The sequence below is a fragment of the Physella acuta genome, unplaced genomic scaffold (genome assembly GCF_028476545.2).
Source record: "Physella acuta isolate Inbredline_101_S28 unplaced genomic scaffold, ASM2847654v3 ptg000171l, whole genome shotgun sequence".
Taxonomy (NCBI): Eukaryota; Metazoa; Mollusca; class Gastropoda; family Physidae; genus Physella; species Physella acuta.
In genome coordinates, this window is record NW_026731690.1 from 571,304 (window position 1) to 596,161 (window position 24,858).

The 24,858-nt window shown below is 36.1% G+C and overlaps 2 long non-coding RNA genes across 2 annotated transcripts; both read right to left on the minus strand.

Annotated features, from left to right (window-relative positions):
* Positions 1-602, minus strand: LOC131936210 (uncharacterized). Its single transcript, XR_009386025.1, has 2 exons — positions 463-602; positions 1-154 (listed from the first exon to the last, which is right to left on the minus strand). It is a non-coding gene; the product is annotated as an uncharacterized LOC131936210 (long non-coding RNA).
* A 10,599-nt stretch (positions 603-11,201) lies between these two features.
* Positions 11,202-11,807, minus strand: LOC131936226 (uncharacterized). Its single transcript, XR_009386031.1, has 2 exons — positions 11,681-11,807; positions 11,202-11,354 (listed from the first exon to the last, which is right to left on the minus strand). It is a non-coding gene; the product is annotated as an uncharacterized LOC131936226 (long non-coding RNA).
* Between the last annotated feature and the right edge of the window lie 13,051 nt (positions 11,808-24,858).

The window sequence follows — 24,858 nt, forward strand, 5'->3', positions numbered from 1 at the left end:
TCACCATGATTGGTATTTTATTGTGCTATACACCAAACACATCACATCAGTACGGTGAGACAACCTTTCTCTTCTTGGGGGCCAGCTGCTCAGCCTCCCTCTCCCCCACCCAGTCGGTATATTTCTTCTCCCCACGGAGAACTAGACGTTTGCCCTGTGAGTGAGTAAAAGATGAAAAAAAAGCTGAATACAATCTTTAACAAAATGGTGAATAAAAAGTTTATACATTCCAGTTGCTTTAAACAAAATACAAAATACATTAAAATAAATTCAAAGTATCACATTGATTGGTATAATTTTTCGCTAGGCAAGTAATTAACTATAAATCATGTAAGAATGAAAACCTAAGTTCCGATGCAATGATGGTAGACTGTTAATATAAGTCTAAATAATTTACACAATGACTAAGTTACATTAAACGAAAATGAGGGTTACATTTTCTGACGTTAGAATAAAACTTACTTCTTGAGTTTCTGTATCCCAATAAGCAGACACAGCACACAAGAGACCAATACACAGGAAAATGGTGAAGACTTTCATGGTAGAGTTGGTCTGTAGAGTTGACTTTACACGTACGTAGATATATGAACTTGAGCGGGAGTTGTATTAACGTTGCACCGAGAACGTGGTACTTATACATAATTTGTCGTAAGTTATTCTGGTGACATATTCACGAGGAGATAACATAATGACGGTTCTCAAACTGTAACATTATGTTGTACGTTTTACTTCATAAAGTTCGCAACAGAACGTTACAATATGTAATTGTAATTAACAACGCCGTATAACGAGTGCTAAAGGAAAGAGGCATCAGGCAACACCGACACAGATACTTATCATAGCCTGAGAGATTGGGCTTGAACTCACACAACTTATTTTCTTCCTACTTCATCTGTTCAAAGAACTTAAAATTCTGGGGGTCTACATTCTCAAGTACCAGGTTCCTTTGACCATTTGCATATTGCACGCACCACCCGCATATACGCGATGTATATACATATGCGTAATATTAAAATATTCTACTCAGCTGAACTGATTTAGGAATCAGATACAATAATTAAATTATTTAATTAGACGGACAATTAAGCAGTCAATCAGACAGCAGAATGCATGGTAAAATATCTCAGCCTGCTTACATTTTCAGGAAATATTTTTTATCAGTTACATCCGTTACTTACATGTCACTTTATTGATAGATCACGTATCACAAAATATCTACGTTGTGCATCATCGTTGTAACTACATTTACCTCCTATAGTTGTAACTACATTTACCTCCTATCTTTGTAAGTACCATTACCAGCTTTTCACTACAAATGAGCATAATTTAACCTAATGCAAACTATTATTTTTCACTATACCTTGCCGAATTAATATTATATATATATAATACTGAAGTATACAAAATCGTGCGGCGTCAAAACGGCCAATGACAAAACGGCCCCGTCAAAACGACCCCGACAAATCGGTCCCGACATAAGAGCCCCGTCAAATTGACCCCGTCAAAACGGCCAGCGGCATATGGACCCTGTCATATCGGCTCCCGGCGAATAGACTCCCGTCATTTAGGCTACCGACAAATAGGCTTCCGTCATTTAGTTTCTCGACAAAACGGACCCCATCATTACGACTCCCGGCAAATAGGCTCCCGCCATTTTGGATCACGACAAAAAAGCTCCTGTCAATTTGGCTCCCTACTAAAGGACCACCGACAATACGGTTTCTGAAGAGACTAAGTCTCCCAGCAAAACAGTCTCATTGAGTATGACACCTGCCAGTGGGACCCCTTCATCAATATTCTTTAGAATTAGCTTATCCGACACTCTTAAGTAATACAAGGTATGCATATCTTGTTCAGCAGGCCTTATTTTTATAATAGTTTATCTATTATAAGAAATAGTATCTATGACTTCCATAAATGAGTCGGTTATAGGCTGTTTCAACTTTGTGTGTGGGGAGAGGGGTCCACCCTGTACATTCATACCTGCAGTATGCTTGTAGGTTATCAAAACAAAATGCCGTTATCCTGTAAACATCATGTATATCATACATTTACACATCTGTGCTCGCTTTTAAGCAACAGATCTTTACTGTTGTAAATTAAACATTATCAAAAGTTTAGAATTTGTGAGAATTTAGGTGTTAAGGGCTCGATTTGTTTGTGAATTGATGTTAGTTAATGAAAAATAATTTCATTCTGGTATTTAAGAAAGGTTATAGTAGTAGTGGAGGTAGGACAAAATTGTTACTTTTATGCCAATAGTGGTCATGCCGTATTCATTTGCCTGGAGCAAATATGTCCTGAGTCATTTTGTCGGAAGCCAATATGTCGGGAGCCTAATTGTCGGGAGCCAATAAGTCGGGAGCCCATTTGACGGTAGAACATTTGTCGTGAGCCCTTACGTCGGGAGCATATATGTCGGGAGCCCATTTGTCGGGAGCCTATATATCGCGAGTCAATGTAACGAGAGCCTATTTGACAGGAGCCAATAAGTCGTGGCCCTTTTGACGGGTCGTTTTGTCGGGGGTCGATTTGACGGGGTCATATTAACGGGGCCGTTTTGACGGGGCCGAATTGTCCCGGGCCGTTTTGACAGGGCACCATACAAAATACGATGCTAGCGTTTTATAAAAGCTATATTATACCCATTTTTCTGAGAAGAAAAGTTAATTTTAGATGGCATAAGATATAATTTTCAATGTGTGTAACATTATTTTTACTATATAAAAAAGGTAACATTTACACCTTCCTGTGTTGGTAAAATCCACGTGTCTGTGCACCACATTGTTAACATGAAAACGATAATTTTGTACCGGTTTAGTCAGGTAGACTAGTCAGGGGAAACTAGAAGATCTGGAGTTTGCAGATTATCTTGCCTTATTCTCGCACAAGCTACAAGACATGCAAGAAAAATTTGATGCATTAGGAGCCATCTCTCAGCGCGTAGGTCTCAAGATCAACAAAGAAAAGATAGAAATGATGAGAATTAACAACAACCAGGAGGCCCCAGTGAAAATAGACGGAAGACGGGTAAATGATGTGGAAGAGTTTGTCTACCTTGGCAGCAAGTTCAGCAAAACGGGAGGCACAGAGGAGGACATACGTGCTAGAATTATTATAGCCCGCTACGCTTTCACAGTTCTGCGGCCCATATGGAAAAATTCTGCCATCTCCATTACCAAACAAATTAGGATATTTAACTCAAATGTCAAGGCAGTTCTGCTGTATGGAGCAGAGACATGTAAAGTCTCTAAAGCAAGCACAGCAAAGATACAGACCTTCATGAATAGATGCCTTAGATAGATATTGAAACTGAGATGGCAGGACAAAGTGCCGAACATAGAATTATGGAAGAAAGCAAGGCAGGAGCCTATGGGTGTGCAAATAAGAAGGAGGAAGCGGCGCTGGTTGGGCCACACACTGTGAAATGCTCACCCAAATGTTACACGACAAGCGCTTGAATTGAAGCGGAAGAGAGAGCGCCCAAGACAGACCTGGAGGCAGAGTCTTCTTGACGAACTGAAGCCAACAGGGATGTCTTTGGAGATGGCAAAAATAATAGCCGGGGATCGGAAGAAATGGAAGGAAATGGTGGAGGCGCTATGTTCCATAAGGAGCAAATAGGATTAAGTCAAGTAAAGTAAGTCAAGTCAGGTAGACGCAAAATAACTTCTTGAAGGTTTTAATCTCGATAAAGGTTTCCTTTAGTATTTGAGCGATTACCTGTAAACTCGAGTGGTTTCGAAAGTTTCGAGGTTTGGGCGCACTAAATTTCGCGGCGGCAGGCATGTAGATATTTCTGAAGGATTCCACTGAAAATGTCATTGAAACCCCTTCTTGAAAAAAATCAATTTTCGAAAATATCAAGGGGAGCTAACTTATAATACTAAAAGCTTTTTGAAAAAAATACTTTAGGTAATAATTAGGTAGACAATGTAAGTTTGGCAAGTATGGTGTAAATGTCCCAAAGTTAGCTTACGGCTAGATCAACCTTACAAAAATGTGTGCAATGTTAATAGAAACGTTTATGAGAAGATTAGCTGATGTGTGATCAATTATGCAAAGATTCGGCTGAATATTAATGTAAAATACGGCTTATCAGAACACATTATCAGCTGCTGTTTTTTTTTTTTTAGATTTTAGCGCGCATACTTCTTCCTATTTAGCTAGTATGCTATTAATGTATCAGTTGAATCCCTGCATAATTTTATAAAATTACAAAATCGTTTATACGGGTGCTATCTGCTGTATGTAAATTGTAAAGGGACCTCACATATTGGGACAGTACAGGGCTAAGTTTTGTATCTGGTTCTAATAGAAGGTTCTGGAATAAAATGTGTAGTCTACCTACAACAAAAGTAGCCTGTGGTCTGAGAAATAAGGGCTTGTATCCAGTTTGTTGATTGTTTCTACAGACACTAATTATCCAACATGGATATTTTAAAATAACAATCGATATGGTTTATAGGTGAACGTTTCAACATAAAACGAATAGCACATTATACACGCTTTGAGAACCTCCGTTATGTTATCTCCTCATTAATATCTTACCCGCATACCTTTTGACAAATTGTGTATAAGTACCAACTACTCATTAACATTTTCATTCGACTTTCGTAGAACTTCAGAAATCCACGTTAGTTAAATATATATATATATATATATATATATATATATATATATATATATATATATATATATATACGTGCTTTTGTTATTCCTACTTGAAGTTATTCCTTTTTTAAACAGATACTTATTCCAAAGCGTGCCAGACATGAAAACCATCGTCTTGTTCCTGTGTATAGGTCTCTTGGTTGCTGTCTCTGCTACTTGGGAAGCTTCTTGGGAGGCAGAAACTCAGGATGTAAATACAATAATATTTTTTTTTCTAATTAGATATCTAATTAAGCTATAATTTCTGATCCGTCAAATCAACGGGTCATCAAGTCCAAAGGTTTACCCATAACATATCTCGTAGACATTCGTTAAGCACTTCAGCACGCCAATATACAAGAATAGACCTGCACATAATTTCTTTCAATGCTTAATGTTAAGGGTGGGGGGGGGGGTGCACTTGAAACTTTCGAGGGACTGACTAACTTGTCCTGGGTTGGCTAAGTATATATTTTTTAATTTAAATTATTTTACTGGGGTGAGGCCAGTTGACGAGAGATGGAGGAGTAGTGCTCATCTGAAAATATGCTGAGTGCAAGAAATTCTGGAATAATTACATCTTAACGTTTTTAATCATACTTGTATGCGTTCATGAACTTTAATAAATTGTTTTATATCCTTAGTTTTGCTATTTGACAATTAAAGCAATTCTTTTAAAAAAAAGAATTACGAATGTATTTAAATATTTTATTGCTCTGCAAAATAGCTTCAAAAATTATTTGTGTAAAGGGTTACAGGAAAAATCATCTTGATAACAAAATATCTCAGGACAATATATCTTAGGACAATATATCTCAGGACACAATATTTCAGGACTAAATATCACAGAACCAAATATCGCAAGACACATTATCTCAGGATAAAATATCTAAGGACAAAATATCTCATCCAAACATTATTTCGTCACAAATTATCTCACGACCAAAATACTAAGAAATAAAAAAAAAATTATTGCATTTGAACTTTGAACTTAATTTTTCTCACCAACAGGGCAAACGTATGGCTCAACGTGGGGAGAAAAAATATACCGACTGGGTGGGGGAGAGGGAGGCTGAGCTGCTGGCCCCCAAGAAGAGAAAGACTGGAATTCCGTACTGATGTGTTTGTTGTATAGCATAATAAAATATCTATCATGATGACTGGCTGTTCGTGTATTTGTTCGCATTGGTAAATCAAAAGTTTAATTACATCAAAAGTTAAAAGATGTTTTGTATTTTTTTAATAATATACCTTAGTGCAACTCGTGTAAAAGCCCAAGAAAAAAACAACGCTAAACTTTTGTAGAAGAGTTTTAATAAGTATTCACGATCACAATGTTTTGACGATCATCTAGAAAAATAGTTTTAAGATCTTTAGGGAGAGGCGTCCCTGAAATTACACGCAAAGGAAAAAAAAGTAACTATACATGTATTAATAATGATTTTAAAAATTATTCACATAATCTAAAAATCTTTACATAACTCGAGCTATGCACAGCACAACGATTAGATGGTTTAATAAAAATCTTACGGCTACACATCTCTAAACAATAATGTATAGAATAATGTGTTAAATTTACTATAATTCACAGGATAAACGAATCAAGTATTACATTAACATGGCTGCATACTTTGAAAATATGCATACAATTAATTAAATAATCGCAAGACATGAAATTATTTTAAAACATCACATTACGAACTATTAAATTAATTTTCATATACTAAGATGTTAAATAACTTATCCCTTGAAGTAAATTAGATAATGCATCACATGACAAAATAGTAGACAATATGCTGCATAATAAATCTAATATTATTAGAAAATATATCAAACGACAACATATTCTAGACAAGCACCCTCATGTAGTCCTATATAACAGAATGTGGGATAGTACTTCCAGTACCATACTGGGTAAAGAAAGTTTCCATTAATTTCTTTTGTTAATTCTTATTTTTTATAAGAATCACTTGGAAAATGGATCGGGAGTGATCTCCCCTAAACTTTCTCGAATATTCTTATACTAGGCATGCTGCCCAGCTTTGCTTAGGCTTTCGAAAACATTGAGAATTTGAATGCTTAATTAATTCGCCCGAGGGTCGGTCTACGACCTCAGGAGTTATGAAGAGGTTCCTCCGTGGACATTTTTTTTCGATTTAAAGCTCATATAAGGTACCGGTCAGTCGAGGTCAGTTTTGACCCCCTCATCGTAGACTTTTCGGCCAACCGGCCCCCGTGTTCTGTCGCCCCAAGGCAAGATCCTGCCAAATTTGAAGCGCCTGCGGCGCCGGGAAGTGCCCTATGGGCACCCGACAACTTTGCTTTATATATTATAGAGATTAGCAAATTGCATAGATAAACAAAGATTTCAATAAAGTAATTAAGGCCTGAAATACTTTAGTATAGAAATGTATTATTTGAATAGATGAATCTATAATATCTAGATCTAGAATCCAAATAAATATAATACATTTTATGAGTTTAGGCCGGAAAAATTGTATTGTATACATTTCATAGTGTACGTAGATCTAAATCAAATTTGAATGAAATAGTTCATTTCTTTTTATTCTAAACACGGCAGATGACGTCATTAGTTAATGTATAAGCAATAGTGACGTCACAGTTTTATGCGTTCTTTTTCACATATATTATTGCTTTTCCGGTTGCATAAATAATACTGTTTCTCTACATTCGAATACGCCTTTAATTTTTATTTTTATTCTTTAAATAAAATTGTGGTTTACATTTAAAACATCTAACATATTATTTTCAACAAAAGTCCGTATAAAGTTCTCCATATATCGCTGCCGTTTCTGACGTGATGTCCGGCGACAATATTTTGCGGACAGACAGAGAGAGAAAGAGAGAGAGAGAGAGAGATGTGCGCACATGGGGAATTATATATTAGGATAACGCTACTGGGGTTGGCGTCCCGGGATATAGACATGATTTTTAGTCAGTTTTAAATTACTTCAACTTTTTAAAATAGAATAGAATCGCGTAGAAAAAAAAAATGCATAGCAAGTGAATAGCAAACAATGTGTGTATAATAGTGCGGAATATTAGTACCATAAAATTCGTATGCGTTTTTTTTGTGAAATCCGAAATAGCGTAAATTACTATTTCCGGTAAACGGAAATTACTAAAAATTCGACAGAAGGCAACACATTATTTCTTCTTAATTATATGTAAAAATTCGTTTATCTTTCTGTAACAGTACTCAAGTGTCAGACTTTTGAAAACCCAAAAGCAGAATAAGCTCCTTTCAGGTTACAGGAAATCGCTGAAAAGTTGATACAGAACTACAAAATTTATATAATATATTACATTTCATCAATCTAGCTGTAACGGTACTCAACGTGTTTACAGGCACACACCCACACAGACACACACTTACATATATATAAAATTTTATAGCCTACACAATGGCAACACTAAGTTTTTTCAACTCAGGGAGTTGTTAAACGTCGATATCGAATTTTTGCACGGGCAATACTTCCTCTATACTTCGTATACGACAAAGTTAGAGAGGATTGCTCACTAAATGCATGCAAACTATGTAAGTACAAGAGAGAGGAAAATTAGTACTTCATAAAATATATATATTAATTAACATTAAAATGTAATTAAACATCAAGTTTTGAACTACGTGAAACATAAACATAAAATAGTCCAGTTGTAATGGTCGAAATTTTGCTCGCAATTTTCCATCCCTGACGAAAACTTCAAGATATTAATATTATTTTGTCCATTTGAAATATCGGAATAACGTAGAGTACTACTTCGGTTACTTAGGATTTTACATAATCAAAAGATCAAGATCTTACACTTGTGTATTAAATTCCATCCAGCTACTTGAAATGTACTATTATTATCGGTATTTTAGAAAATAAATAATAGAGTAAAGCACCACTTCTGTTTATTGGAGGTAAGTTTAAAATTTAAAGTTTTCTGTGCATAACATATAAGCACATATACCTACAAATTCGTATACCTAAATGAAACAGTACCCAAGTTATCGTATTTTCACGGAAATCAAGTAAAGTATCACTTCCGGAATAATGAAATCGTTCAAAATTTGAAACCTGCGCATTCTATGTTATACATATAAGTGACATTTTGTTTGTTTATCTAATTTAAACGGCATGCAAGTCACCAGCTTTAGAGGAACTTGAGAAACACAGACATGCAGAAAACATTGCAAAGTTAAGTTTTTTTCCAAATGTAGGTGTTATAAAAGGTCGAGAATAGTCAAAATCTCTAGTTAGACTGTTTGCAGACTTTAACAACTTTCTCTATACTCTATACTGATAAGATAAAGGGAAACAAACCGTAACATAGCACATGCAAAAAATATTTAAATAAAGATTGCAGGTAATATTTTTACAACATACCTTATGATCTACTATTGTACTGACATTCAAATTCTTTGACACATTGTGTCTCCCATCCACAATGTCACACAGACGCACTGTCACCCCAAGTCAATTTCATATTGTGACTTCTTTTTCTTCGTTCTGAATTTTTAGTGTTATAACACATTGAGCCTTATCTGCCAGAGGGTTTGAACTCGAGACTTATCGAATGTTAGCAACCATGAGCTTTACCGACTCGACTACGACGACCCCCCTCCCCCCATACTGTGACACCCATCACCGCTAACACAACGATCCAACCAATGGGTTCCATGCCGAGGATATCGGACCTTAAAAAATATATTTTACTAACTCCACTTACAATAACACTTTTTTTTGTCGGTACTAAGCCGATAATATCGGACCTTAAAAATTATGTTTTACTCACTCTACTTACAATAACACATTTTTAACTTTGTCAAACATCTACTAAACACGAGTCACACTCGAAATGTGTACACTGTCACGTGTTGAGGTACCTTCATAAATTACACACCGCACGTACCACCCGCATGAGGTAAGTGTAATTTTACACAATTATGCAGGGTTCATCTAATTGATTAATCAGACACAAATCAACTAATTGGATTTATGTACACGGTAAAAAAAATCAACATTAATTCATAAATGATTTTTAGATTAGCTGCTTTGTTATTAAAATGTTGAGTTATCAATGTATATCAAACTATATCACAATCTATCTGCCCTGTCATATTCGTTGCAATTGATATTACTAGGTGAACTATCTAGCTAAGCTTAGGGTTTGAATAGCGATACATAATCCCTACGGTGAATACAACTTCAACATTAACATTTATACTATACCTAGCGTTAGTTACCTCACAAGTTACAGACAGTTACAAATACTACGGACGTTTCAACCCAAGGTCTTCGTCAGCACACAACAGTGTGATTACAGATTAGACAAATAAAGACAAACAGTAACACAATTTTGGACTTAGCTCGACAGTGAAAACACGTCTTGTTTAAATGCCACGATATCCAAAAGAAAAAAACTCGTTCGAAACGTCCAATTTGATATTAAACTTGACTTAACTGTCTTTAACTTGTGAGGTAACTAACACTATCTGTTTTATTACTTATTGTATCAACCTCACTGCAGCTACCATTTTTATTTTACTTTACCTTGCTCACTCCCTCTTTATTTGTATAGGTATCTTAATTAGAACACGACAATTTTCTGGCTTTATAACTGACTATTGGTTTAACTTCAGTTTGTATTGAAGCAGTTTATGGCACAAACGAAGATAATATATTTTATCCAAAAAATACTTTATACAATGAAAAGACAACCAAACATGTTTATATTTACAACTGAATTGAAAGTCAATCCCTATCGGCAATTACTCTGGTCATGTATGTTAGAGACATGTTCTAATCAGGGAACAAGAGTATAGATCAGACTTAAATGATCACAGTTTGTACATGAGTGGTTGGCCTATCTTATAGAAAATGTGATTGCTCAGGCTCGGATAAGATAAATTCAAATCGATTCCAGCTCTACCATCACACACACCTATTTTTTTTTAAAAATAATGTGTCTATTACTATGTCTGCTGTTGCTTTATATACCATTCTTCCTTGTTTTATTGAGTATATCAAGTCAACAATTGATGTGCCGTGTGGTGACATAAACAGAGGCGTAGCGACGAAGGGGGGGGGGGGGAGTTACCCGGGCGCCAACCCAAGGGGCGCCAAATGGGTTGAAAAAAATTAAAAGCTCATTTTAGCTGCAGTTTTGAATAATAAATATAAAACAAATATATGGGGGTGGGTGGGTGGGGGTGGTGTGGCGCCAAATTGAAAGTGTCCCTAGGCGCCGGGAGGGGTCGTTACGCCTCTGGACGTGAACATCGGCCTGCTTTTCTCCCTGGATGAACTATCGTGGTACATGAACAAAACAATTAGCGAGTGTTGCTATCTCAGCTAACAAAATCATCTGCCGGTATATTCTTTTGTAGATCTAGTCGGTTATACGTGTATTGCATAATTATTTCAACGCTTAGCATCCGTGCAAGTTGTTTTACCATTTCAAGCAGTGTTTCGCGTTTTATTTTTTTCAAAATTGAAGTTTATTAATTAAAAATAAATTAAACAAACAACAAGAAAACTCATTTAATATTTTAATGTATCCAATCCATTGAATTTAAATCCTGGGGAACGAACTATCCTACCATCAACAGTGGGGTCATCACTGTCCTTGTCCCTAGCATAAAACGACGGATACACGTATTTCATCTCTCCTCGGGGTAACACCCGTTTTCCCTGTTGTAGAATTAATTTATCAACAGTTGGAAAATCAAAGTTTCAAGATTAAAACATATAAACATGTAAATGTATTCGCATATTTTACACTACCAAAGTGTCTCAATGTAAATATATTCTTTAGCCGTCAAAAATAAATCTCGAAATTGTAAAAATAATCGTATTAGAATTTCGTTAAAAGTTATGTGAGAAATGTTATAATATTTTTGAAAAACTGATGAACTAAGCTAAGACTGTGTAGCTAGTAGCTGTTAAAATACTCTATTATACATTTTAATGTACCACATTAATGAAACAAAATATCAGTATAATAGTAACAGACTTACATCCTGAACTTCTGCCTCTAAAGCTGCAGAAAAAGCCAACAGGAGACCAATGCACAGAAAAATGGTGATGGTTTTCATGGTAAGGTCTTTCACACTTCCGAATAAATATCTGTTCAAATATTGTGGAATTGTTATTACAAGTTAAGATTCAAACGAAACATGGCATATATATATATATATATATATATATATATATATATATATATATATATATATATATATATATATATATATATATTATATATATATATATATATATATATATATATATATATATATATATATATATATATATATATATATTTATACATATTGATATATATATATACTGAGTTCTCATTTGAACATACATAGTGTTTTGTTTTTTATCTTTAGACTGTATGAGCACTTAACAAATATGTATTTATACCCGTTTCTGCTTCAGTAATTCACGTCAAGTATTCATGAGGGACTCTATAAGGATCTGATAACACCTAACAATGTATAATGCAATATTCTAAACCTAATCAGTGAACAATAGATATTACTTTTCAAAAAGTCGCGGATATAATATTAAAAACTGACATGGTCTTTTTAAATGCCTAACACAACTAAACAATACTATGCATTTTTCAAGTAAAGACTATATGCATTAAAATACCTCTACACAACCGAAGGCTTCACGTATTGTCATACTAAATAGTTTTAATGCTTTATTACAAACTTAAAACAGGGATGTTTTGATCTTTGATACATAATTCTTTTCGATCACAAATACTGTGCAAATCACCCACATATAGGATAGGACTGTTAGATTTATTAGATTTCGCTTACATAATTAGTTAATTAAATACCCGCTGATAATGTATGTTATGTGGTGATCCAGGAATTAATGTTCGATTTTAGTCTATAATATTACAAATCATGTTTTATTTATTGCCAGCTTTTATTTAACTTTCTCCTCTATATGTCGTCAGTCTATCGTCAGTCTGTCTCTTTAGATCAAATCGCCCGAACGAAATTTCAGGCACTTTTAACTGACAGATTCGTTTCAAAGTTAGCACGTTGGTCAAGACATGAAATAAATGCAATATGATTTTAAACTTGACTTAATTGGATGCCTAATTGATTTTTTATTAATTTATCAAAATTGTGTCCAAATTAGTAGGCGGTCTCATCAAACTATTCCCCATTATTATACGCGCGTTATCATATTCATTAGGTGCGCAATGGTTTTTAGTCATGCAACTCTAATATTTTATAAGCCCAAAAAATTTCAAGTACTGAAAAAAATAAACAGGTAGTGATCTCCCCTAAACTCTCTCGAACATTCTTACATAACACGGGATATAGCCATGATTTTTAATCCATTTTTAATCACTAAAACTTTTTAAAATAGAATAGAATCTCGTCGGAAGAAAAATTGCTCACCAAGTGAATGGAGAAAAATATGTGTATAATAGTGCGGAGTATTATTAGTACTTTATAAATTCAGTTTCAGAAGTAATAAATTACTACTTCCGGGTTGACACTGGACTATTGGTTTAGATGCTGGTTGGTTGCCGGCTATCGGGATGGCTACAGGTTGGGTTCTGACTAGCAGGTTAAGTTGCTGGTTTCTTTGCGTCTCCTGTTGCTAGCCAATTAACTGGCTCATTGGTGATTGGCTGTAAGTGGGTTAGAAGGGTAGTTGTATTATGTTGGTCGGTTGTCGGTTAGTGGTGTTAGTTGTGGTTCGTTGTTTGGTGGTTGGTTAATGGTGTTAGTTGTAGTTCGTTTGCTTTTAATCGACAGTTGGTTGTCGGTTTGTGGTGTTAGTTGTGGTTCGTTGTTTGGTTGTTGGTTAATAGTGTTAGTAGTAGTTCGTTTGCTTTTAATCGACAGTTGGTTGTCGGTTTGTGGTGTTAGTTGCGGTTCGTTGGTTGGTGGACGTTGGTTGTTTCGTTGTGAGATATTGGATTAGTCGTGGTTGATGGTTGGTAATACGTTGTTTTTGTTTACTGTGCACACAAACACGCTAATTAAGCACTTACATGACACTATTCGTGTCTGATCATCTTGTTGAAGAGTCCTCTAGTTGATGGGTCCTCTAGTTGATTGGTCCTCTAGTTGAATGGTCCTCTAGTTGACGGGTCCTCTAGTTGTTGGGTCCTCTAGTTGATGTGTCCTCTAGTTGATGGGTCTTCTAGTTGACGGGTCCTCTAGTTGATGGGTCCTATAGTTGATGGGTCCTCTAGTTGATGGGTCCTCTAGTTGCTGGGTCCTCTAGTTGACGGGTCCTCTAGTTGATGGGTCCTCTAGTTGATGGGTCCTCTAGTTGCTGGGTCCTCTAGTTGCTGGGTCCTCTAGTTGATGGGTCCTCTAGTTGATGGGTCCTCTAGTTGACAGGTCCTCTAATTGATGGGTCCTCTAGTTAATGAGTCCTCTATTTGATGGGTCCTCTAGTTGACGGGTCCTCTAGTTGCTGGGTCCTCTAGTTGATGGGTCCTCTAGTTGATGGGTCCTCTAATTGACGGGTCCTCTAGCTGATGTGTCCTCTAGCTGATGGGTCCTCTAGTTGATGGGTCCTCTAGTTGCTGGGTCGATTGTATTACCTCATAAAAACCATTGCCCTCACCCACCCATGTATGATACGGTGGGTGGCAGGTGATTAAAATATATATTTCGTATTTAATTTTAATATTGCGTTCTATATTGACAGTGTAATGGGGAGGGGGGGGGGCGTGACATACCCCAATCCTATATTGAGATTATCCTCTCATAAGAGTAAGTAACCAAGCTTGGTCGATGTTATCGAAAATATTAATAGAGTTGTCGCGCTTCACATAGAAAATCAATATTTATGTTGTTCAATGCGCTACTCACCAAGGGGAAGCGTTGGGGCAGTGGCGTAGCGAGGTCGTGTGTCACCCGGGGTGGCAATTAATGGTGTCAACCCTAGAGGCGTAGCGACCCTTCCGGGGACAAACTCAATTTTCGATTTGCATCCCCCCCGCAAACGTTCGATTTGCACCCCCCCGCCCCTCAAACTTTCGATTTGCGTCCCCCCCCCCCTCAAACTTTCGATTTACACCCCTCCCCTTTCCACCCCTGTCGGGATTTGTCAAATCTGCTCTTAAAAGACTTTTTAACACTCGAATTAATCAATTAAGTGGAATTATCATTTTTCTCTATATATTTTGTTATATTTTGCCTTGGTGTCACCCCCCCTAAATGGTGCCACCCGGTACGATCCGCACCCCTCGCCCCCCCCCCCCCCTCGCTACGCTAAGTGGGGGATGGGTGGAAGATGTTTAATGGGGATAGGGTGATGGTTCAGGAAGTGTGATGTCCAGCTCTTGCAATAAAAAAAGTGTAACAATTTTTTTTTTCATATTTGATAGAACGTGTTTCAGTTGTAATCAATGCAGATAGAGGTGTAAAGTGCGAAGGGGGGGGGGGGAGATACATTGTGACGATGTATAGCTGGAGGGTGTTTCATTTTGTTAGGATGTATTATTTGCGGGCGCGATGATCTTAACAATGTGAAAAGGGGTGGGACGACACATTATGATAATATGTAACGGAGGGAGGGGGGCAAATTGTAACGATGCATAACTGGGCGTGGATATTGTGAAAATTTGTAATTTGGGGCTACATATTGTTACAACTGGGGTGGGAGGAACATCTCTGATGCCACTTAAGTCCCACCTTCTTAAAAAAATGATGTTATTTATGAACGCCCCTTAAACCGTAATGTATTCCACCAAATTACATACTAATACAAAGAAATTTATTGAAAATTAAAATGTAGGCCTTTAATACAAAAAAAAAATTAAAAATAAAACCAACACGGGAAACCACTACACAAATTAAGCTATCTAGTTTCATATCATTTTGGCTGAGCTACAGGATATAAAGCTGCACTTCAATTATAGGTGGATTTAAAACGAGATGAAAGCGGTTTGAACACGATAATTTCTGGCCCGAAAAGAATTTGAGCAGAGCGCTAGACTATATACCCTAAAGTCTCGAATTTCAATGTGGGTTGAAATCAGAAGGACGTCACTGAGTTTAACCAGCTCCGTTGGGTACCTAACTCACGTTAGGGAAACAAATACGGCCAGCCATAGCGCTGACCACATTATCTTAGCTTCAGCTGCGCCATGTGCCATGGGCAACACGGGAACAGGTATTATATATATATATATATATATATATATATATATATATATATATATATATATATATATATATATATATATATATATATTTAAATATATGTTCGTGTGTATGTATGTCCGAAATTATAATATCAAAGACACATGTATGCACGGTTTTCATATTATTATGGTGTGCGTAACACAATACAAAATATAACGACATTTTGATATCTTTCTATTTGTTAAGTATTAATTAATATTAATAAGGGGATTATGGGATATCTATAAAAGCTAACTAGAATCATGTCCAATCAAATATTTATTTGCAAAGTAAGTGTAACTCTCTCTCTCTCTCTCTCTCTCTCTCTCTGTATATATATATATATATATATATATATATATATATATATATATATATATATATATATATATATATATATATAAATATATATATATATATATATATATATATATATATATATATATATATATATATATATATATATATATATATATATATATATATATATATATATATAACATCAGTAATTTATTACAGGCAACACAATGAAATTGTCCGTTCTTCTCTTGTGCATTGGTCTACTGCTAACAGTTTCTTTGTCATTTGAAGCGACAACTGAAGATGTAAGTAATGTAATGTATTTGGTGTTTAAAGTGCAGATTTTCTAGTTCTCAAGACAAATTTAATAGATTGTTTCCGAAGTCTTTATGTTTTGAAATATTTTTTTGAACACATGCACAACTAGAAACATTTTTTTTAAAAAGAAAACTTATAAAGAGGGTAGTATAAACATTATATTTTAATTTGAACAGTTTTCTTTTAGAAAGTAAGTTGCGGTTCTCCTGTAGGGTCTGAGGGTAGTGTTTAAGGTTTACGCTCATTTGACCATAGCTACAAAAGCGTTGTTCTACACGCATTTCTATTGAATGGAATATCAATGTCTTAAGTATGACAACGCTTAAAGGCCTACCAGATAAACGGATTACAATATATTTATATTTTAGTTATTATGCTTAACACAATAATATACTATTTACAGGATAATGTGCTTGTTCTAAAACTAGCAAACAAGAAGCGTTTTCTGAATAAGAAAGGAGTGGAAGATAAACAAAGAGTAAGAAAAATTACTTAAAGAGATCAACATGATGGAGATAGCATTTCAAGTGATAAATCAATTATTCTAAATGTTTTCTTTTTTTTTTGGGAAATCCAATTGGATTTTGATTTTTTTTAAAAATAATATGTAACTACTGTAGCCTACAGAACAGTACATCATCTTATGTTTTATCACGTTTACGCTATTTCTCAAAGTCACATTTATTTCACAATACCACATCTTTTCTCAAGATCACATTCTTATGCTATCAACACATGTTATGCGCCTTACAGGCCGTTGACTCCAAATTCAGCCTGCTTTTCTTTATGAATTTCCCCCCATTGCCTTTGTCCAACCAAACACAAACTACAAGAAGGGTTGCTGTTCCCTGTTCCCAACCTCTCTGCCCGGGGTTTCGAACTCGAGTCTCTTCGGTTAGACAAGTTTGAACTTTACCGAGTCCACCGCGCCAAGCCCTGATTGTTTTTCACTACCCTATTATTTCACAATAATCCTTTCAGTTGAGCCATTCCGCTACTACGTTCATGAATTTAACAACTTTTATTTTATTTTTACACAGCGTCAAATTCGAAAGATCAATACTTACTACAAATAAATAATTTGGAGGAAACTTGAATCTCAAGAGACCACGATGAATGAAAGTATTCTGCTCTCACGCTCTCACGATTTCTCTTCAAATAAATTATTTGAAAATTTTGTATCTATGTTGTGTTGATTTTTTTTTTACATATTCTTTTGTTACAAACTAGTTTTACATTGAAACTTGGAGACATCTTTAATTACACGATAGTCGGTCTTAGTCGGTCTTAGTTTAAAATGTTTTTTTTGACCAAGGAGTATTTGTGAAAATATTGTTAAATAATTTAACAAAGTAAAAATAAAGTGCTCTTCTACATTAAGAATTGGAGTCGATTTTTGGTCTATTTTTTTACCCGACTGCTGATATTTAGTTTTAAAATAACATTTTAAAACTATTATGTCAAAGTTTATAATTTCGTCCATGTAGTATTCCAGTTACATATTTAGGCAAGCAATGCTTGAAATACAAGTAGCTTTGGGAACCCTGAAGGCTCTACAAATATGGTGTTAAAATCAACTAATGTGTTTATGCCTTAAAAATAAAATATATACAAGGGTTAAAAGACGTATTTTATGTTATTTTAATTCCGTTAAATGTTTATAAAAACAATTCTTATGTACATACAGATACATATATATTTACCCAAATGAACAAGCCGGATGGGGCTTTTATTTGATCACTGTAAAATATATAAAACCATATTTTGAGAACCTCTATGAATTTACAGAAAAGACACATAATAACAATCGAAGCATAAATTCTGTTTTAGACACGTAGTTACAAAATTCATGCTTATCTATAACGCGTTTAATGAATGATATTTATCTTTAATATGATTACCATCAAGCTGAATTTATTCAGCATAAATGTTTATGTGTTATTCTGTTGACATTCATACTGTTGACATTCGTACTGTTGACATTCATACTGTTGACATTCATACTGTTGACATTCAAACTGTTGACATTCAAACGGTTGACATTCAAACTGTTGACATTCATACTGTTGACATTCAAACTGTTGACATTCATACTGTTGACATTCATACTGTTGACATTCAAACTGTTGACATTTGATCGATCCCTTCCATAACGAGATAACCCCAGCCTTGTGAAGAGCATTAAGATATGTACAAATAAAAGTAACAAGTTATGCAATACGCGCCGACCCGCGGCGTATCATATGCCGCTATTTAGTTGTTTTATTTTCAGTAATTCATAATTTGTGAATTCGACAGTACCAGTGCTGCCACTGAAAATATTTGCTTTAAAACACTACGACGATACAGGATGATACTACCCCCACCCTCCTTTCCCCCAAACCCTACCTTACACCCCCCCCCCCCTGTGAAAGCAGCCTCCTCTTAGTTACCTCTCCTAAGTTTAAAATCGTTTCAAACTAAATTATCTGCCCCTAATAGCTGTCACTAAACCCGGCTCTATGATTGTAAACATTTAGCGTGAACCACAGCTCATCAGACCATGTGGGGGTGGGGTGGTAGGGATATGCCTAGAGAGGAAGAGATGGGGCTGCTAGGCGCGCTTACAGCTTGGTGTTTTCTAGGGTATCCAAGAAGATATATATATATATATATATATATATATATATATATATATATATATATATATATATATATATATATATATATATATATATATATATATATATATATATATATATATATGTACGCATGTAATTCTTGTGCACGATTACAATACTTCCTATGTACTCAGTATTCGAGAAAAAATTAAACCGGGAGAGATCTCTTTTTCTAAACTTTCTCGAATATTCTTATATAACTTGGAATATAGACATGATTTTTAATTACTTAAACTTTTAAAAATAGAATAGAATCTCATAGAAAAACGAATTGCGCACCAAGCGAACGCCAAAAAGAAATGTATATAATAGAGCGCAATATTATAAGTACTTTATAAATTTACGAGCGTTTTTTGAGAAATCGGAAATAGCCTAAATTACTACTTCCGTCAACGGAAATTACTCAAAATTTGAAAGAAGGTAGAGAAATAGATCTTTTACTTACGTGTGAAATTTTATTTATCTTTCTGAAATAGTACTCAAATTATAGGCTTTTGAAAAATTCAAAGTAGGATAACTACCACTTCCAGTTATCGGAAATCGCTCAAAAGTCGATACGGATCTACGATTTTTATAAAATACTTATATATGAAATTTCATTAACCTAGCTGTAACGGTACTTAAGTCATCGTGTTTACACACAGACAGACAGACAGACACACAGACATACGGACAAGATTGCAAAATTATGTTTTTCCGTATCAGTGAGGTGTAAAACGTCGAGATTTGTAAAAATCTCGATTTTTCTTTTTTTGCACCATTACAATACTTTCTCTATACTTCGTATGTACGAGAAAGTAAAAAGATAAATAATTATCATTAAAAAAGTTTAAAAAAACCCACGTTTTCTGATTGAACTAAAAAGTAGAAAATAAATGCTATACATCACAATAATGCAAGCGATCACTCTACTATAAGCGATGAAAAACGTGGGGCGCCGAAGTAAAAGTTATATTACTATTGATTAGATAATACTATTGACTTTTATTAGGGAGCTTGTAGAGAGTCAACAGTATTAGAAACTGTAAGAAAATCACGTGCCTTGAACCCGTGTCGAGTGGATTAGCAATCGTGTGCCCAACCACTCGACCACATCGTCTCCCCCATACAGGCCACCAGTTGTTACGGTTGTTTGTACACAAACACCGCATGAACACTACTCAGTAAGCAAAGAGGGAGAGTACCGAACCTTGCTTTCATCAAATTACAGTTACTGGGTTATGTCCCTATTTCTCCACGTTTTTACTACAATTATATAGCGCTCTAAAATGCTCAATAAAATGTTTCCATGGATCAATTAAGTAATAATAACAATTGAATATTCTATTGTCATCCAAAACAAAGCTTTCCTGGAAATTTCAGCGCGCTAGCTAACTGGGAAGTGCCAGAAATTTCGATCGCAAGATTTGATTGGAAAGACAGAGACGAAAGCAAGTTAAAGAAAACGTGGGAAAAAAATAAAAAAATAAAATAAACTAAGGGGGTTAACCTATTCAATACTACATCGTGTAGCTGCATTCAACACTTATGTACCTTTATTGTTCTTTTAAAGGAAAACAGCAACGGACATTAGAACTTTTAATGTTACTAGCTCATCAAGAATTAACTATTTGTAATGATATTAATAATAATACAATATAATGTTTATATTTTACTTTCACTTTTGTAAATCATTAGCTTCCCTCGTTGTACAGATTGCTGTGGCTATGGCCATGACTAGCTTCACTTAACTCTAAATGGCACTCACATTCATTTGTTATTTTTATTTTTTTCATTAGAAATAAAAATTCAAGTTTATGAAAAAGTACACACACACATTTAAGCTAGTACACTTATATTTCCTGCACAACGTAACATAAAAGAATAATTTGAGAGCCATTGTAAGTTTACACAGCTCGTATGAGTACCTAACTCACTAAGTAAAATCAGTAAAAATCTACTTCATCTGTACCATGTGTCTTGGGCACGAACGGTAAAAGATAATGATAAAATTACCAATTAATGCAGTAGGTACATTATGATCGGCCATACATATAGCTATTGAAATTAGTGCATGTATTTTACGAGATATTTTAATGACTAGTTTTAAGGTTAGGTTGACATTGTGATGAAAATCTTGCATCACAAAATGCCAACTTTTTTTAATAATATATTTTAATACTTTTTATTTGCATTTCGAATTCCTGCATGTCTGACAATAAGTTCAAAACAGTGCAAACACTTTTCATAAGTGTTCATTCTTTATATTATCTCACCTCAATTGTCTATTCTCAAAAGCAAATTATCATGCGGTGCACTAAACTTACCTTGTCAGTGCATGTTTGTATTGTGTAATTAATACCCAACATGTGGAAAGACAAAGAGAAGGGAAATTGATTGATACTTGTATAAGACAGGTGAGTTTACGAAGTTGCAACAGCTTTTGTTTGTTCGTGTTTTCAATCTGTTATCTGATGCATATTTGATCTCGTTGCATCAATTAACTTAATTATTGTCGTTATATCATTTAAACAAGCCCATCAGTAATGGAGGTGATTAAATAATACGTGCAGCATATCTAGTATTTAGGCGTGATGGTTAGGGTAGCAATACATTGTAGTTAATATACTTCGGCGCTAGTATAACTGTCTGTCCGTCCGTACCGTCTGTCCGTCTGTCTGTCTGTCTGTCTGTCCGTCTGTCCGTCTGTCCGTCCGTCTGTCTGTCCGTCAGTCTGTCTGTCTGTCTGTCTGTCTGTTTGTCTGCTTACCTGCCTGCCTGTCTCCTTGCCTGCCTGCTTGCCTGCCTGTCTCCTTTCCTGCCTGCTTGCCTGCCTGCCTGCCTGCCTGCCTGCCTGCCTGCCTGCCTGCCTGCCTGCCTGTCTGTCTGTCTGTCTGTCTGTCTGTCTGTCTGTCTGTCTGTCTGTCTGTCTGTCTGTCTGTCTGTCTGTCTGTCTGTCTGTCTGTCTGTCTGTCTGTCTGTCTGTCTGTCTGTCTGTCTGTCTGTCTGTCTGTCTGTCTGTCTGTCTGTCTGTCTGTCTGTCTGTCTGTCTGTCTGTCTGTCTGTCTGTCTGTCTGTCTGTCTGTCTGTCTGTCTGTCTGTCTGTCTGTCTGTCTGTCTGTCTGTCTGTCTGTCTGTCTGTCTGTCTGTCTGTCTGTCTGTCTGTCTGTCTGTCTGTCTGTCTGTCTGTCTGTCTGTCTGTCTGTCTGTCTGTCTGTCTGTCTGTCTGTCTGTCTGTCTGTCTGTCTGTCTGTCTGTCTGTCTGTCTGTCTGTCTGTCTGTCTGTCTGTCTGTCTGTCTGTCTGTCTGTCTGTCTGTCTGTCTGTCTGTCTGTCTGTCTGTCTGTCTGTCTGTCTGTCTGTCTGTCTGTCTGTCTGTCTGTCTGTCTGTCTGTCTGTCTGTCTGTCTGTCTGTCTGTCTGTCCATCTGTCTGGCTTTGTTTAACGCCCTGGCGTTAGTGTAACTTGAGTCGCGAATTCATCTCGTCTATCTAAGCATCTGGTGTCCGTTCATTGCACGTCTTGCACTGGGACTAAGTGACAGTACTTGAATAAATAATGATAAAGCACTTGAAATCCCTGTCCTGTCTACAACACCATTGTTACATCGTCTTGACTTTTACCCTACAAAGAATTTTTTTTGCTCCATATTTTTTTTTTCTTAATTACACTACAATAGCTATAGATGAAGGCAAGGGGGGGGGGGGGGGCTGGCGATCTCTGATCATTATGTGCAGAAAATAATGTTGCGACTAATTAATCAATAAATGGAAGACATGATTGACGTCTGCACATAAAGTAACACACTACCTCTTGTGACTACAATTATGACTTCAACCGTGTGGCGTCAAAACGGCCAATGACAAAACGGCCCCGTCAAAACGACCCCGACAAATCAGCCCCGACATAAGAGCCCCGTCAAATTGACCCCGTCAAAATGGCCAGCGACATATGGACCCCGTCATAAAGGCTCCCGATAAATAGGCTCCAGTCAATTGGGCTCCCGACAAATAGGCTACCGTTATATAGGCTCCCGACATAAGGGGTCCAGTCAATAAGGCTCCTGACAATTAGGCTCCCGTTATTTTGGCTCCCGACATATCGGGCTCCCGTCATTTAGTTTCTCCACAAAACGGCCCCAGTCATTACGACTCCCGACAAATAGGCTCGCGTCATTTTGGCTCACGACAAAAAGGCTCCTGTCAATTTGGCTCCAGACAAAAGGACCACTGACAATACCGTTTCTGTAGAGACTAAGTCTCACGGCAAAGAGGTCTCATTGAATATGACACCTGCCCGTGGGACCCCTTCATCAATATTCTTTACAGTTAGCTTATCCAACACTCTTAGGTAATACAACGTATGCATCTCTTGTTCGGCAGGCCTTATTTTTATATTAGTTTATGCATTATAAAATATAGTATGTTTTAATTTAAGGGCCATCTATCTATGACTTCCATAATTGAATCTGTTATAGGCTGTTCCAACTCAGTGTGTGGGGAGAAGGGTCCACGCTATACCTTCCTATCTGCAGTATGCTTGTAGGTTATCAAAACAAAATGCTGTTATCCTGTAAACATCATGTATATCGTACATTTTCACTTCTGTGCTCGCTTTTATGCAACAGATCTTTACTGTTGCAAATTAAACATCAAAATTTTAAAATTGGTAGAGTTTAGCTGTTAAGAGTTTGATTTGTATGTTTGTTTGTGAATTGATGTTGGTTCATGAAAAACTATTTCATTCAGGCATTAAAAAGAGGTTATAGTAGTAGTGGAGGTAGGACAAAATGGTTACTTTAATGCCAACAGTGGTCATGCCATTCATTTGTTTGGAGCCAATATGTCGGAAGTCCTTTTGTCGGTAGCCAATATGTCATGAGCCCATTTGTCGGGAGCCCATTTGTTGTGAGCCCTTATGTCGGGAGCCAGTATGTCCGGGGCCTATTTGGGTCGTTTTGTCGGGGGTCGATTTGACGGGGTTATATTAACAGGGCCGTTTTGACGGGGTCATATTAACAGGGCCGTTTTGACGGGGTCGATTTGTCCCGGGCCATTTTCACAGGGCACCGACTTCAACGGTATTCCCTCTACAAGTGGCTTCGTCAAACTCATGCGACAGACGACCTCAGCCAACTACTAATTTCTCAACATCGAGCTACACACCATCAAAGCAGAGGACTCTAAATTTTATAATAATAACCTAGCTCTCTCGCCTACACTCACTGTGCACGGATATCCTATAATTAACACTATTCCTTCTCCGTCAACAAAGCGTAGGTGTGTTTTCATAGATTTTACACTCCACTCATAGCATTTAGTATAGCTAACTCTTTAATATAGTTTCGTCCATCACATGTGGTAGGATTTTTCATGATTATAAACCCATGACATGAGATGTTTTGTCTGGGAACCATATATATATATATATATATATATATATATATATATATATATATATATATATATATATATATATATATATATATATATGTCTATCCATATGTGTGTATGTCTGTGTGTGCGTCTGTGTGTGTCTGTGTGTGTACCACGACGATTCAGTAGATAAACCTTACACTGTCTCTCAGCATAATAATGCAAGTATGGTAGACTCTATCCCCTGTCCCCTTTACTTTACCTGAACATGAATCAGACAGCCATTACGGCTGTGAGGATTCCATTCTCAATCCGAGAACAATTGGGTCAGCAGTCGAACGCGCTACCGCCGTACCATTCCACTCTAACACTTACAAAATATATAA